The following is an 18254-nucleotide window of genomic DNA, read 5'->3' as shown; positions in this document are numbered from 1 at the left end:
CCCTTCCCTCCCGGGAACGGCCGCCCGAGGGACGCGGTTCCCTCCGGAACGGGCGGTGGGAGATCGCCGCAGCTGTGGGCTCTGGCCGCAAAGCCGCGGGCTGCCGCCGGAGCCGGCCGGGGACCCCCGAAGAGGGCTTCCTGCTCCTCGGCCGCGTTGCTAGGGAAGGCGCCCGGCGCTGGCTCCTCGGCCTCGTAAAGCCCGGCGGCTTCAGTTACGCTCGTTGCCGCCGCTGCGGTCCGCTGCGATGTGAGGAGTGACTCTCGCTCCAGATGGCTGTAAAGGTTAACGAGGAATTTATGCAGAGCTATATACAAATCAGACCGAATCTTCTGGCTGGAAACAACAAGCCGCCGACATAAATTCGGTTTTCTGAACATATGTAGCTTGGTCACTAAGGGAAACTGGAGAACGGCAAGCTGTTCTGCAGAGCGTCACCTCTCGCTGCCACCGGGGAGAGGACAGCACCTCCGGCGGGGGCTCTGGGGGCTGCTGCGAAGCGGTGGCCTCACGCAAGCCCTGGCGCTCCAGCCGGTGTGGGAGGCGCAAGGGGGGGGAACACTACAGGATCAAAGGAGAGGTCGATGTTTCACGCGTATCCCTCAGCTTGGCGTCACTCTCATGTCAGAGCAGCCCAAAGGAGCCTCTTTTCCCGAGGCAGGATGCGGCCCTTGCGTTGAGAGGAGGAGTTGGGTCTTTGCTTCGGAGCATGAGCTACAGCTTTCAACACCCCTCCATTTATAAGAGGCTCTTGCAAACGTGATCTCTTGGGAAAGGAGACCGTGAGAGCCGCTTCCTCTTGCTTTGTATGAACAGACCCATTAAAAAGGTTATGGCTGGTTGTGCAAAAATAAAATTTAAAAAATCCCTTCACCGTCAGAGACTGAGCCCCCGGAAATGCTGTCCTAACGCTGAAGCCAGTGACAAGCAGGCGTGACCCTTCATGGCGATATTTCACTGTCATTGCCTGGGAACTGTGTCACCCTGTCACGACGTACAGCCGGGTGCCTCCCAAGAAAGAGGCTCGGAGAAGTCGCTCAGCTGTCTCTGTGAAGCGGTCCAGGTCCCAGGAATCTCGTCTGATTATTCTGTACCTTCTTTTCACTAAGCGCATTAGCTCAGGGCATTCATCTCCTTCCCCGCAGAGTCAAAAGCTCACCCACTCCTCTTAGAAACAGTGGTCACGATGGCATGGACTTTTTTTTAAGTTCTAAACAGATCAAAGGGAGATGCAGCAGAGGCAGCTACAGTTTCCCCGTTTCTGCGCTGTGTGTTGCATTCACTAGCTGCAAGGGGAGAGGAAGCCTTTGAACATGCTCCTCTGGAGCTGGCCAGTGAGCTCCACAGCATGCTTCTCTGATGATCGCCTTGCGTTCCTCTGCTCCGGTATTTCACAGGAGGGGATGGGGGAGCCAGCTGGAATTTAACTTCAGGATTGTGGCTCCTCTGCAAGAGAAGGAAAAGGAGAGGGAAGGCTCCTGTTTTGCTCCCTTAGTGCTCACCCAGGTAGTAAAATTGCTGGCAAACAATCTTCCCAATGAAAAATAAATATACTTGTTAATGCACCTTGTGATATACAGTAGGAGATAAATAGTGCTGTGTATCATTATCTGCCCAGCTGGCTCTTTATTTCTGAATGTTTCTCAAATTTAGTGCAATGTAGTTCTTAATTTTCCAGGACATTCCAGCTCCTTATTTGAAGTGCTTTATTGAATTATTCTCTTTGCTTACTTAGGTTTAATGATCATTTATGTATGGTTCCTCCCCCTTTTATTCATGCTGCACCATGGGGCTGCTAGTACTTTCTCGCGTGTTTGTGTCAGTGGGACACAGGTATTGCCTTGCTGTTGGCTGGGCCTGCAGGAGAAAATGAAACGTGAATAGTTGCTGCTCGGTGCTGGTGGGAAGATGGCTGATAGCTTTACATATTAATCGGAAGCAATGAAAGCATTCAGTGCAGGATTGCCCTCTCAGTCTATTTTGCCTTGTGGGATGATGTACACAAGCAGGAGTGTTGCGAGCACCAAAGATGTAGGTCCTGCTTAAGCCCGCTTTCCTGCCACATTCTCCCACTTTACCCGATGCACTGGCCTGGTTCACTGACTTTTGAGATTTTTCCAGCCCCTCTTCAATTCAATCTACTGCCAGGATCTCCCTGCGCAGCATTTCTTCCTCCGGGTTGGACATGCAGTCCTACCTAGAGAGCCGCCAGGGCATTCAAGCATTGCTGGAGTCCCTGGGCTTAGGTGCAATTTAAGTGATTTTGGATCCAGCGCTGACCATCAGTGCAGGAAATAATTTCAGTCCCTGGGTCTGAGACTGGGAAAAGCCTCCCACGACCACACAAGCTGCTTATTATTGTACAATGCTCTGGGCCACAAACCAGATTCATAAAGAGCCCAGCTCCACCCTGTCTGGGCTCACAAGGCTTTTTGGCAGCATCTCTGTCATTTGAAGATGGGCTAGAGGCAGCCTGGAGAAGACTCCCAGCACTCAGAGAGGCACCTCCACTGGGAGTCCTTTCCCACGGAGGGCTGGATGGCTGACCACAGGTAGCTTTGCTCCTGCTTTCTACACCGCTTTTCCTCTTTTGCCTCTGAAGGAAACAACAGACCCCATAAAATACACAACAGTCCTGGCTCCCTCCCCTGGAGCCCAGGCAGATTTCCAGTGGCTAACATTTCCGTACTTACTCCAGTTTACCAAGCTTGAGGATTGTCAACCCAAACAAGACTGAGGCTTTCCCTCTGCAATATCAGAAAAGAAAAAGAATCATAAATCCTGCTGGCACTGCCGGCTCACACTACTGAGTTATTTCCATGCCAGTCCTATTGTTAAGCTGTAAGCATCAGTTTCAATACTGTAATAAAATACTGCATTTGAAATTTTACAGTTCCCCATTAACCTCCTTTCTCCCTCTCTCACCCACCTATTACATCATCCTTCTCACTTCTCCAGCTTGACATTGCTCTGACATAAAACTTGAAGCTTCCCCACCTTTCACTTTTCCGTTCTTTCCCTCTCTTTCAGTGCCTTTAGCTATCACTTGTGCAATGGAATAGCTGAGCCAAGGCAATAAGGCACTGCATACCATTCCCTAAGAGCCCAAGCAGTTTTTTAAGTCACACATGCCAAATACCACGACTTCCCATACTCACGCACACTCATACCCCATCTCATCCCAGCCTCGCCTCCCCCCAGTACATTTACTTGATAACTGGATTTTTTCTCTGTGCGCATACTGCAGGTCTGTAGACAACACTGCTTTTCACAACTTGTGCTTCCAAAGGAGTGTTTTGTTCTTCTTTCTGACGAGCTCCACCTGAACTACCAGGTTGTGACTTAGGAATAGCTGCCAGACTTCTCATTCCTATGCTGGTCCCCCGGGAACTGGGCAAACAGGAGCTTTAGCAAGCACCGGCTGGGTCTGGCATCGTGCCGTGCTCAGGTTCACTCTGCTTCTGCGTTCTGAAGCTAGTGCAGGCAGGTATGGGTTAGCCAGGTCTAGCACCATAGCACTGAGTCAAGAGAAGACTTTTCCAGTCACTGCATTATGATCCAGTTGGCCAAATTCAGTGTACATGTCACCATTGACTTCACTGGTCTTCATACCATGAGAAGTCTCTTTTATGGTCTCAGTGGCTGAGAAATCTGTGGGAAATAGGAGGAATGGAGTATAAAGAGCAGAAACTGCTCTTCATTGAGTGATGACTGATTGGTGTTTTTACGTCCAAAGAACCACATGGATTTTCACTGCCTAATCCTAATGACACCAAGGGGTGGCCCGTGAGGATCAGTTCTCACCCTTTCCTTACAAAGACATGACAGAAAAGGGAGCAGTTTGCCTAGGGCATGGTAGTGTGTGACGGAGCAAGGGTGACCGTGCGGAGGTACCATTCCTCTGCAGCACCCCCAGCCACAGCCTCTTCCTTCTTTTCTCAGTAAGCAGGTCTATCATCACCGTGTTGTAAAAAAGAGCTCAGACCCTAAAAACAACCTTCGCATATGCTCTATGACAATGAAGAGCTTGTTAAAGTGTCGAAATAAGTCTTTTCTTTTTTTCTTTTTTTTTTTTTAACTTTATCTTTTCTGGTTGGTTCTTTTCTACTTTTGGTGTCAAAAAAGAAGAGATTTTTAAACTGCTGCTGTTTGAGTTTTGCTGGTCCTGCATAATAATGTGAGTTTCTCATGTTGGTTTCTTGTACAAGAGCTGGGAATATCGAAGACTAGCTGTATTGTGAGCTCTCCCCATTCCTGCTTTTTATACACACACATGCGTGCACGCACACACACAGGCTCACTCTGATCTGCCAGTGATCTCAAGCCTACCTAGACGGACCACCCTCTCTGGGGATCTGTCTGCTGCATCCGCCTCAGGCCTTTCCTGAAGAGAGACAACTAATTGGGAAAAATTATGTTGCATTACGTGTGGTGGTTCTGTGATGCAGACTTTTGTCTGTAGGGAGCTTGGCTGAGGCCTCCCAAACTCACTGCAAGCATATGACTCAGTAAGGCTGAAACTGGCTGCAAACTGCTAAGTGTCCTGGCAGATGTTTGTGCTTTGAATCCGGAGGTGTAGGATTTTAAAGATTTGGGTTGATTGTTCCAATTCTGCTTCACATTAGTTAATGAATGAGCCCATTATGTTGGCTAAACTGTTAACATTAGATCTGACAATGGACATCCAGACTTTTCAAATGCTCTAATTGATGAGTTTACTTTTAAAGGCTCAAGGGTCTTATTTACCTTTCAGAATTTCAGTCCACACACTGTTTTTATTTTGGGGGAAAAAAGTGCTTTGACATACAGGGGGAACTCTGCTACCTGCATGTTACCATTTAGCTTGTTTTCCTTCCAAACCTTGCCAAGGGTGCAAAAAAGAAAGGGGGAGAAGATGAAGGAGGCAATGACTATCAGATTAATTACAGATGCTGGGCTAACTGTAAAGAACAGTGGAGAAGGAGGAAGCGAGGGAATAAAGTTCGACCTCATGCACTCTCCCTTTTAAAAGAAATTACCAAGTAAACTGTCTTAGGGAGGCTGTGAGCAAGACCCCAGCACGGCGCTGCTGATTTCAGCAGAGGATGCCAATTTACATGAGCTGAAGACTTAGTCTGCAAAGGTTTCATATAGATAGAATAATAAATAAATATATATTTACATAAATAAATTCATGTACATGTAATTTAAGGCAAAGGGGGAAGAATCATATGTTCGAGAAAGAGGAGAACTTCCCCCAAGACAAAAAAAACAACAACAATGAGACTAAACTAAAAATAGCAAAATAGGTTATGTGATTCCCCACTTGCTTTGAATTACCTGGCAGGATCATGTTTGTCCTCACATGGACCTTGTCCCATGTGTCTGACCGGTTGTGGCTGAATGAGGGGACATTTCAGTATTTATTTTCTTTCTGTTGATTTCAACCAGATTGCTCTCACTCTGCTTAATGTAGTGCCTGCTGCAGAAGTGAGGCGAATATGCAGTCACATTAAAAATAAATCCAGAAATAGCAGCTTATAAATTTGGATTTTTCTCCTATTATTATTTATGGGTGAATCCTGTCAGATGCATAAATACAATATCTTTGTAGGCCGATACTGCGATTTATATCAAAGGGGTTCTAACATATACTTCATGTACTCAGCTGCAACTATTATAAGCTATTTCATGTACAACTAGAGACAAATGATCTCTCCCATGTTTGTCTTAACTTAAAATTCAGTTGGGTTGCTTGAATTCCCTTTCAAACCTCCTGCATGGGGGAGGAGGGCAGGAGATTTATGCCCCTTTAATATAATCCATTCTAAGCATATCTTTAGACAAATAATTTAAAAATCTATGCATCAAGAAACACCTCTATTAATTTCAGGATACACCATTTTATGCATTTTTATGTGCATTAAAAAAGGGATTAAATTTAAAAAAATAAAAGCTCTTACTCTGTTCAGAAAGCAAATTCTAACAAGAACATTTTGAAATAAAATCCCAGAAGGCAACAATCCCTCCAACAATTAAACTGGGAGAAGGTCCCCTGAGGGCAGACCAACAAAATTTAGTAAAAATAATTGCCGTGCGGGGTCCTTGCTCTATTTTAGCTGAGTATAAGCAGACACACAAAAAATAACCTACTGAGAGCAAGAACATTCCTACATGAAACAGGCTAACAACAGAGCCATGTAACTACCTGGCCACACCACTCGGCTTTTGCTGGCACGCAACACAGATTTTTATACTTCAGCCAATATAAAATAACAATCAGGCTATTTACAAGGCTCTGCCAAATATTAACCTTATATCCAATTCTCTTCAAACCTTTCAAACTCTCTAATGTGAACCATACAAGTTCCTCATTACTTGATAATATTCTGTAACTACACTGTTATGGGCTAGTTATATTTTTTAAAAGACGGTGTGTTTATGCAAAGATAATGATGCGGTCCATTTTATGCTGAAAAACTCAGCAATTAATTAATTTATAATCCCCCTATTCTTCACCCCCTGCAAAAGTATAAAATAAAAGATTAATTTGCTGGAGAAAACAGGTTGATGTTTGCCCTTAAGACAGAGAACAAAATTACTTTAGCATGTGTCACACGCCAAAGAGAAGTTCGATGCGTTGGCGCTCACAGCCAGGGCAGAGCTATTGTGGAAAGGAGGTGGGAATGAAGGAAACACATACAGTGAATGCTCAAAACTGCTTAAAGCTGACCCCAAAATGGACCGTCAGGCCTGCTGGGAGCCAAGAGGGCTGCGGATGGAGGCGGCATCATCTCGGAGCAGTGGGTGGCCCAGGCAGGGAGGACACCCTGCCCCAGCAGAGGAGCTCCAAGACGAAGACCAGAGCCAGCCTCGACCCACTTGCTCTGTCCCGGTTTTCTTTTTCCTCTCCCCATTTGGTCCATGTTTCCCTGCTGGGAAGAGCCAGCAAGGCCCTGGGAGCACCCGGAGGAGCTCCCCCGGTGCCACCTTCATCAGGTGCTGCCGGAGCCCAGCGGGAGCAGGTGACCGCTGTGGGCGCTCGCCCTCGGACGGAGCTGTGCCACCCCGGCGCTATCGGAAACCCTGACCTGGCGGAAACCGTCACGGCGAAGGAAGCGTTTCTGCCCACGGTTAAATGAGATATTCCTAATTGGGCTCCTCTTTTCTTTTCAAACATCTGTGAATATCATTTTGGAAACACTTTGTACTGACTGTTACATTTCTTATTTTAAAGGGAGCCTGTAAGTCTATTTTTTAGACACATTTTTGCCAGCAGGACTTTTAACAATAGGTTACCAGATCCATCACACAATCTGACTAAAAGCCCGTATTTATTTCCCTAATTTTATAAACATTTAATAGGTCCTTATTAAACACATCAGCCAGCATGATTTAATAACACAATCAGTCTAGAAGTTTAAGAAAATTGAAAACAGGATTTGAATGTAATACAGCCACAATTACCGGAGATTATAGGCAATCATTTCCATATGTCTGCAATGGGGAGCTGCTAATCTCTGTTTGCGTGGAGGTGATTTCCTCTGGAACACTTCCCAGCCTTCAACAGCGCTAGTGCTGAACAAATTAGATTTGAAAGTCCCCAATTTTATGACTAAGGTAATATACTCTGTGTATTTAGAGAAACACTGATTTCCTATTTTAACTGGCTTCCAATGCTGGACAGAGACCTCTGCTTCATTTAGTTTGGCTCTGGTAGGTATATGGTAAAAGATTTTTTTTTTAAAGGGTCAGCACATGTATTTTTGGGTGTCTCAGAGATATACCGCAAGTTCCCTCCATCCATAAGAGCGAAAGAGTTAGCATCATGGTCCAGTGACATCATGGCTGAGGAATGTACAGCAATTAGCCCTGCAATACTGCAGGCAACCTCTGGCCAGGGGACAAGCAACTCCCTCCCGCTACACTTTAGGAGTCCTAACACCTTATTCCCTGACCTACCGCTTATGAGATCCTGAATAGCGTCACTTGTGTTTTGTGGGAATTCATCTGGTAAACTAGGCTTTTTGTGCATGGCCTTGGCTCAGCTTTGGCAGTTACTGTTGAAAATAGGACTGCTGTTGGGAAAGGTTTCCTGTTCAGAGCAGCCAGGGGCTTGGCTGGTCTCAATAGGAGCCAGTGACTGGTGGAGATGGGAGAGCTGCAGGGAACTTAACAGCTGTGAATGTGCCAGCCCCTCTGGGGGACTTTTGGGGGCCTCCGAGCTTTGCGGACTCCAAAGCATTTGCAGAATTTATTTTGTCAAATGATTCACATTTATGAAATATTTAAGGTAAGTTCATACTAGAGAACCCATATAGGAGAGTAAGACAGTCGAGAGGAAATCTGTGCTACCCAATAACGAGCGAAAAACAAAGGAATGAGTGGGTTCCCTGCACACATGCGCCCATTTGCAAACAGAGTCACACTTTATACCTCCCCATTGCTGGACCCCAGCATTATTGAGCTCATTGAATGAATCTCCAAAGAGAGACAAAATAGGCTGTTCTGGGGAGAAAACGAAGGTTGCATGGGCAACTGAATATCTGGTGTTCTTATCTTTCAAGTGCTTATATTTTTGAAGTACATAGCATTCTTTTACTATTACAAAGAGCCTTTCTTCACGGAATCTGGCCCTGCGGACTGAAAATGACCCTATGCTATTTCACTAAACCAGAAAGCTGATACTTATGTGCTGGACTAGGAAATTATAAAGCAGATGCCTCGGCTGGAAAGACTTGTTTGTGACTAGATGATCTCCATTCTTAGCTGAAGGAGGGAAAAGTGGCCCTTAAAAGCCCCAAGTCAGGACTTCAGCTCATGCTTAATTCCATCGCTGTTCAAGAAAGCACTTAAGCACATACCTGATTTAAAATACGTGCTTAATTCCCATTGACTTCAGTTCATTCAAGGTACAGAACAATACATGATGTCTGGACATTGACTTTGCTAAGAATTACACATGGTCTTTTAGGCAAGCATGTGCTTAAGGACTTTCCTGAATCAGGGCCTTAATCTGAAACCTGTAATTATATTTTACTGTTTTCAGTCTTGGCAAGAATTATTTTACTTAAACTGAAAATCTACAAAAGATAAAGTAACTCTTGCAGTACTATTGCTATATTAAAAAAACACTAGAACAACACATAGTATGGAAATGTACTTTGATTAAGAGTTGGCTTGTGGCAGTCATGAACGAACAGTTAAGGTGACCAGCCCTGGTACTTGTCGACTGCAACGACCCATTAGGGCAGTTACCAAAATGAATTTTGCTACCTATTGTCCCAGTATAGCTGTAATAAAAGTTACAAATGCTCAGATACCTGGGTGACGTGCCACATAAAACCTGACAGAGACCGACTTTGGCCATAATAGCTGACCCAGACTGAGATTCTACATAATGAATTAAACAGTGACAGAATTAAATAGATAGAGACATTAGGTGTGTCCTTTTCATTTCCGGATAGCACAGCAGTAATCTGAATAGTTATACCCTAGTATTTGTTTGCAAAGCTTGCTTCTATGATCTGTCTTCAACTTGGTTAGACCAAAAGGAAAAGAACACATTGGTTCTTGTAATAAAATAAATGTACAATCCCTGCACATTACTGCCTTTGTAGTTGCTTTTACCCTAAAAAAACAGCTCTAATGCACAGTATATTTTTCATCATAAACTTGCTCATGTATGCATTCCAGATGGCGTGAAGAAGGGATTCAGGAATTCTAGTGGCAACCGCTAGTACTACGAAAATAAAGGTAGGGCCCGGTTTTATGATGAACCTTGATCTTAAGGAGTTTATAACTAGACTGGCTCCAAGTTATACTTGGAATACATGGATACATTTATTACACCAGTGGATTCCTTCACCCACTTAAAAAAAAATCTGCCTGGTTCTTTTTTGAGTGAAGAGGTTGCTTGCAGTTTTCAGATGCTTCATGGCCTTCATTCCATACAGAAAAAGAGTTGATTAAAAGGAAGTTGGCAAGACAACAACCCCTAGTATATTCTAATCACTCCGCATTTTGAAACAAAACATTCTCCCACATTCCAAACATCTAGGTTAATTAACTTTACAAAACATTATGGTGTACAACACTGGAACCTCATTTTGCTATGTATTTTTGATATGAAATCCAAGCCTTTTCCTTTAAAAGGCCCATTAATAAGTATTTACCTCAATATACAAAAATATGGCAATTAAGGATGCTAGAGTGGTATATTAAGTTCAACTTTTATAGGAAAGGTTTTTTCCTTCTTTTCCTTTTTAAGTTCTTGCCAACAAGAAATATGAGCTCAACCAAAATAGGTTTTAAGAACAGTAAGGCAATAGGCCCCAGCTCAGGAAAGGCTTTCAACACATACTTATGTTCCATTGCTTTCACTGGGACTTAAGCACATTCTTAATTTATTTGTGAACAGAGTTGTTTTTTTTATGAGGAAATCTTTACAGTGGACACTTTTTTATGATAACTTGTTTGAGGCTACAGCCTTGTAAACTGGTATAAAAGTGGCACAGTGTGAGGCAGGAATGAACTCTGGGAGACAGAAACTAGGGCTCGTGGTTGGGCATGTGGGGAAGCAAAGTGGGATGGAGTGCCCACCTGGCGCAGACTCAGGGGTACTGCCAGGAGCAAGAGGTCAGGGCCACCTTGGGCACGAACGAGCTGCTCTACAGCAGCACGGAAGGTCAAATTAATTTTGTGTAGCGTTAGCCAAAGACAGACTATTGCAATTGTCCAGATGCTGTATATCTGATCCTCGGAGAACTCACACCACCTGAAGGTGATCGTGCCACCTCTCCAAGTCGTACCTCCAGTTACGGAGAGTTACCTGCAGGAGATGCCTTCTTCTCTTTCGTGGTGAAGGGGAACCCCAGGTAATTACTCCAGCAGGATGAATCCCATCCCAGCTTTCTGACTTCATGCCTCTTCCTTTCTGTTTTCATGAAAAAAAACATCCATCAAAAATGTTTCTTTGTTTACCCCTCCAGCAGTAACTGGAGCAGGGTAAGGAATGGCCTTATTTAGTAAATTATTTTTTGTTAAATAATTAAATACTTTACCTTGAAACCGGCTCCTGACATACCCATGCTACTGAGCGTGAACTAGAAGCAGGTCTGTCTGTCTGTAACACTTCCTTGATTTCTGATTTGTCTGCTGGGCTGTAGCTTAAACATTCAGACACATCTCAGAGTAACTCATGAGTGAGTGAGCTAAACATGAGGCAGAAGCCTTTGCAGTAAATATCCTGGCTTGTGTTATTTTTGTGCTCTTTGAACTCTAAAAGCAGTTATTTGTCATTTATTTAATATCCCTTGACAATAAACATGATGTCCATGAAAAACTAGTTACTGATAAGCTATCCAATAAGGTCGAAACATGCAAACAAATGACAGCAACAATAATACAGATGTTAACCACTGCATCCTCTTTTTTTTTCTTAACTTTTTAGATTCTCCACTACTGTATTTTTGTTGGAAGCATGTGGTACTATTGCTTCTGCAATAATTCTTCTTTGTACACAACAAACGTAAAGGATTTCAGTCATTTTATTTCCTTGTCAGCTTCAATAAATGCAAAACGATCTACCTAGAAAAGCAAAATAGCACCAAAGTTTTCAAAGCTTTTTTTCTTGTCATTCAGAAAGCAAGCTGTAATTTTATAAGCAGACAAACAACAAAAGAAGTTTTTTTATGCATAACTTATAAGTTCATTTCCTTTGATTCCTGCAAGTGATGTCATGGAGCCCAGCTGTTGTGCTTTTGCAATGATTTCCCTTACTCATGTTTCACCCAGCCATTTCAGGCCCTAATGGAATTACTTTGAGTGAAACTTAGTTTTTTCATGGTTCATCTCCCATATCAGCTGATATCAGGAACCCTTTTCTGGGAAACATGTAGAATGCATAAAGGCAATTAAGTAGATGTTAAAGAATGTTTTTCTGTTTTATTTATAATGAACTCCTCACCCCAATGCAGATCAGCACACTGTGGGCACAAGGGGCATAAGGGATGGAAGCATCTAAATCAGATGTGGTCTAACTTTTATACGCATGGTCTCTGGAATGGAGTCCAGCAACCTGAATGTACGTGTAGGCTCCCTAGCTAATGCTGGGGGAGATTTAGGTTCCTCCTGTGAATATTTTGTGTGAAGGAGGGATAGTAATAATGAGTTTTGCCAGGGGGTCTTTTTGGCTGTAAATTTTTTGACAATAACACACCATATGCACAGGCCTGATTGTGGATTCGTACTGCGCCGGCACCTCTGTTGGCATTTCAGTGTAGCACCTTTGCCTACTCATGCAGAGACTTCTCATTGAGCAAATGTTTTCTTTTAAAGAAACAGGTGGATGGAGCTATTATCCTTCCATGATGCCAACAAATTGTGGCAGCACTTCCCAGGGATAACGATTCGATGCCCTTTTTAAGTGGAGGGGTTCAAATCCCCTTGTCGCCTCTCCCAGGAGACTGTCCGAAGGACTCAGGCGCAGAGTACTCTGAGTCCAGGCACCCTTGGTTTGAAGAAATGAGGACCCAGATCCTCAGGGCCCTTGGTGAGCACTGCGTGGGTGTCTGATGCCTAAATATCACCTGCAGAGGAGCAAGGTTGCAGCAGCTCTGTGATCGGTGCTCAGGGGGCTGGCTGGGAAGCAGGGACCTGAAACCGAGGCGTAGAAACCTTCAGCGACAGACAGCAGATAACAGGATTAGGGACTTTCAGAGCTGTTGTAGACTCTATCTTCTTCACTGCCTGAGGCATCATTCATGGAAAAATTAGGCTTCCCTGAAATACATTAGCCATGTATACTTTCTCATAGAGTAATTGCATGAGAATCACCCAGCTTAAATGCTTTACGTCCCTCATGCCCGTATTGGGCTGATCCGGACTGTGAATTATGTGGACTTCTGAGAGCTTAACCTTCATACACCCTTGGTCCCTTTCTGGAGCCATTTTAGATGGACTGTTCAATCTTGCATGAGTGTGTGTGTGTGTAAATATATATAAGGAAGTGTGTTTTCATTACAGTTGAATTCATTTTAGGCTTTTTAATATTGCTGTTATTCTTTACCTGCGGAGTATTTTGCTTTTTCACTGTTGGTATCCCCATATCGGCTGGAGGTGTCAGTGCAGACAGTGTGAATTTGCTGGGCACAGTGAGAGGGCGTGTTTACATGTAGAAGTGAAGAGATGGTGGCAGGAAGGGGACTGCTGGCACAGGGTGATGCATTGATAAGCCAAAAAGTGCACCAAAACTGGACTTGTCCCACTTAACTTTAGGGCCTGAGGTGCTTCTGTTAGGATTCCAGCTATGCATTGCCACCTACCTTGACAGGACGGTGAGGGGCAATTCCAGAAGGACGTAACTCCATCGAAGGTCTTGAGATCTTTCGCCCCATGAGCAGCTCTAGTGACTCCCTCAGTGTGAGTTATGAAGCCCAGCGCCTGCTCAAACATGTGCTTCCACCCAGTCCTCACTCAAAGAGTGGATCTTCTCGCCTCCACCCCCACCATGTACAAGGCTGTGGGGCCTCCCACCTTGTGCCAGCTTTGCAAAGAAATAATATAAATTGCTATTAGAAAAAAATGGAGCATGAGGAATTCCAGCCTGAAAGGAGAATATAAGTGAACCAATCTCTCCTGGTGAGGAGGAAATTATTTTTGTTACTAGCAAAGGTTGTTTTTCATTGGAATTTTTCTCCCAAAGCTTTCAGGCATCCATCAAAAAACCAACAGCCTAATCTTTGTAGATACAATGTTTCACTTTTTACTTGCCAAATAACCCCATTTATTTAATTTTCCAGATTTTTTAGATGCTTTCAGGAAGTTGTCAAAAGAGACCCTCCCTGGGTAAATTTTCTCTTCCAAGAAAGCCACTTAAAAAAAAAAAAAAATTGGAGTGAAGGGGATTCAAGCAGTTTTGTCCTACCCAGAAACAATGCTGCTGCTAAGCCTCGACCGCCTTTTATTAAACCCAGCCAGAATCCTTCTGGCCCTTTTAATGTGCCCGGGGTGGGGGCCACTGCTCTGCTCTGCTTCTGCTACAGGCTGGCAGCCTGGCCTGGCCCAAGCAAGGACCCAAACTCGCCGCTTTTCAGCTGTGCCTGTCCTCTTCTCCCCCTTTCTTTTGCATTAAATGGAAGTTGACGTAACAGAAGAGAGGAGCCTGCCAGGAGGGTGTCAGAGTCAGCAATGATCACAATCAGACATTGCAATCAGATTGCAACTACCAACTCCTAGGAAGAAATAACCATCTGTTTCAATAGTTACAGGGGAGGGGAAAAAAAAAAAAAAGACAGAGCCATGTCCAGGATTTTGCATTCCAAACAGTGTCTCGTTGCCCGTCAGGAAGCTTTGATACAGGGTTTGACAGTGGTACTAGTTCTGGACCTTTTGCACCGGAGGTAAATGTGCAGCATTCAGCTAATGTGCAATAAAATCAGGTATGGTGCATATGGCAGTTTAAGCATTTCTATTCTACTTCTGGGACCTGAGTTGGATAGTATCCTGGGGCACCTACAGAGCAGCCTTAGCCCATCTAGCTGATGGATTTCCACCCCACCTTTTCTCCAAAATACACTGGGAAAAGCCCATTGCCATAATCAGAAGCAGCTTGGTCTGGTGGGGTAAGTGAGGCGCCGCAGTTGGCCCCCGTGCCTGTACCCCGTCCTGCGCAGGTGGCTGCCCGTCCGTGGCGGCACATTGGCCTCGCTGTGTTATGTCTGCAAAGCACAGTAAATATGCCAGGCCACAGAGCGCTACCGTGCATGCTACAAAGGCAAAATTCATTTATTCACTCAGGCAGGTGATGGATAGTCTGTCAATGTTTATACAGTAGACACAAGCCTAATTTTCAGGTATTAGTTGATTAACACTTGAGTCATAGTGTGTGTCCTGTGTCCAGTAATGTGGAACATCAAATGAGTGAAAAAGATTAATAGTGTGCACAGATGTTACTCTGAGGATCAATTCGTCTGGGGTTTGAAGAGGTGGTACCCTGCAGATCAATAGGAAAGGAGAAAATTAGAGTAATATGTTGAAAGAAATCACAGCCTAGTCTATGCATGGCTGAGTTATCTGCTCCGAATATTCACCATCTCGTAACGACTTTCAAAGACAATAACAAAATGTTAAGCACTTTCTCCTTTAAATTTTTTTTGTCTCGGGTAGACCTCCAGCTTCCCCGCACGGCAAGCCCTTCGAAAGGGACACAAAGCAGCCCTTGTGCGAAGGGTTGAGCAGCCCAGGAAAACTTTTCCCTGGCATTTTGTATGAAAAACGCTTCCCTATATTTAGTACAGTAACAGGCAGGAGGGCAACAGAAATAAACGTTGCTCTGTAAATACAGGAGCCAAAGCCAAGGAGCAGAAGGACCCTTTCTGGATGTGCTCAACTTCTTCCCAAGCTTCAGAGGAGGAAGGTTACGGCACCTCCTTTCCCTGCCGCCTCCGAGCGGGTGGGGAAGGCGGGCGCAGATCGGAAGCACCCTGCTATGGAGGTGGATGCCGGGGTCCTGCCTCCTCCCCGCGGCTCCCCCGGGGCCGCGGCACGGCCGAGACGGCAGCCTGCTCGCGGCCGGCTCGCTCCTGCGGCCGAACAGCGGCGCGGAGGTTTTGCGTGTCCGTTTCTCTCTGCTCTTCAAAAATGGTTCCTTGCCACCGAGATGGAAAGCAGCTTTGGACAGAGATTTCAGCATGTGATGGGAACATCAGCAGTGTTATGCTCTTTCCTTTTTTTTTTTTAAAGCCTGTTTTTCTGCAAACTGACATATTTACATGCTGGGTTTATAACATCGGCATAGGATTTGTGAAATCTCCTTAAAATTAATGTCTATTTCTAACAAATTGAAATTAAAAATGACCGTACCCACATGAGGAATGAGATAGGAAATTTAATTTAAGGGAAAGCTGGGAATGTGTATATTTTTCAATACCCTATTTCCATTGCAACCTAAAAGTACATGTTGGTGAACGAGTGCCCGATCTTTCAAACATAACCTATGGAGGATCATACTTACACAAGAAGTTGCTTTACTGAAATCAACAGGAAAACTCAGAGAGCAGGAATTACCTCTAGTAGTAGATTTTTGCAGGAATCCAAATTCATCTGCCCTGGGACCCACTGACCCCAAACAGGAGCGAGGAGGGGGAAGAGGGGGCCTGAGGGAGGCCGGCAGAAGAGGCAGGGCTGGCTGCTGGTGGGACACCGGTGCCTCCTTCCCTCCTTGCACCCACTCCAGGCCGGCCGCTCGGCGTCGCGATTAGCCTCGCACGTACCTCCCTGCCTCGAGAAACAACCATAGCTTCCTTGCTGAGAAACGGGGTAAAGTGTTCCAAATTACCACAAAAATAATATATTCTCCTTTTCTCATCGCAGCCAGTGGTGGCTGAGCTGCAACTCCCCAGATGAAGGTCCAGAAGCCAGGCTTGGTGGTTTGTTTCCTACATTAAAAAAAAAAAAAAAAAGTTCTGTAGACAGCTAACCCGTCGCTGCTCCGCTGGCAGTTTTGCATTTTTCTTGTAAACCGTTCTTACACACTACAACACATCTGGGCGTTCTTAATTCTGCCTCTCACTTCATTACCTTTCATAGGGGACTCTGAGTTTGCAGCAAAAGAATCAATAGTTTGAAAGTTTTAAAAAGGGCAATATTAAAATTTTAAAAGAAACCAGGAAATCAGAGTCTCTATTCAGGAAAAAAAAAACAACAGAAACTTTTTCTTTGGGCAAGGATTGAGCGTCAAAATTAATTATCTTTATACATAGCAGTTTTGGATCTCTTCAGTTATTTTACTAAATATGTGTGTGAGTACGCTTGTCTTCTGGAATCCATATTAACTGTATTAAAAGAGTTTAGACACTACATGGACTGTTGGCAGTATTAATGCAGAGTGGACTCCAGCAAGCAATCTGCTGCTATTTGCAAGATCCAAAACTTGCATTAAACAGCTCGGAGGAGGCGAGGGAGTGAAAAGCAAGAGGTCTGAGCAGCACGGCCCGCTGCTGAGATGGGAACCGTGCAGGCAAGACCCCCAGCCTGATGTAGCTGATTTCAGCGGCAGATCAATTCCCTGCTGCAGTATTTCTTTCCATTGAGCAGATCTAATTAAAATCAGATCCTTGCGCTGCGTTAGGAGCCTTTTGGCAGAACTGGGCTTGGCATTGTTTTCGTTACCGTTTTTCCTCTTACTGTTAGTACCAATCACCAGCATAAGGCTGCAAGGAAGAGGAGAGGAAAGCAACGTCCCGTGAAATTGTTGAAATAATTCAAAGGTTTCTGCAGGAAGCATCATCTCCCAATGCTTGAACACAGTCTCCCAGATAAAAATAAGGTGCGGAGAAAGAAGAGAGGGTGAAAAGGGAAGGGAGAAAGAGATTTAGTGATGTTAAGAGGCTAAAACAATCAGACTGATTTGTAAATTGTATAAGCAGTCATGTTCCCCATGTAAAGTACTTTGTGCAGTCACTGGAGAACGGACCAGATGTATCTGCTGTGCTTACGAGTCTCTTAACCTGGGTCTGTGGTCTGTGGCACCCTTGTTGCTTTGTTTTAAGTGGTATTGTTAGACCATTTCTGTCTTTTTCTTGCAGAGATGGAAGTTTGAAAAATAAGAGTTTTGATTACGGAAATAAAATATGTTTGGTTAAAGAAGGATCCTTCAGTATGTGCCGAGGACAGTATCAATAGCATCCATATATTTATTCATCAATATCTTTCAATCATTAAAATAAACATTTTGGTTTTAGCAGATGGCATTCTTTCAGTATAATCCATTCCAGCTGATAATATCTATAAAGCTAAAGTATACTATATTGTCATATTTTAAAACAGAAAGGGTTTAATTTTGTTAAGAAACAAAGCCAACGTATTTTCTAAGCCTGCGTAGGTAGGTCAGATTTTCAAATTCATATTTGGGTACCTAGATGTAGTATATTTGATTTGTAGAAATGTACATTTTAGGACTGGATGAATAATTTTACATTACAACTGTTTTTTAAGAGAAAAATAATTATTCAGGTAATCATAATGTCCCACAAAAAATGCTTCTACTTTCTGGAGAAAATCTTGATTTTTTAGAAGAAATGGAAAAGCTTTCTGCTTTCTAAACCATCATTTTGGAGTTTTGTTCGTGCAGTAAAGATACATTCCACGCAGGAACATTTTGATGGGAATCGTTTTTATTTCATTTTGCCTGCAATTTGGTAACGCGAGAGGGGGGAACCTTTTTGCACCTAGTGCTTCAGAGTAGCCAAAAATGCCCATGCCATCCATGGGAG

Source organism: Apteryx mantelli, chromosome 14 (genome assembly GCF_036417845.1).
Source record: "Apteryx mantelli isolate bAptMan1 chromosome 14, bAptMan1.hap1, whole genome shotgun sequence".
Taxonomy (NCBI): domain Eukaryota; kingdom Metazoa; phylum Chordata; class Aves; order Apterygiformes; family Apterygidae; genus Apteryx; species Apteryx mantelli.
Note: the sequence above shows the minus strand (reverse complement) of the source record.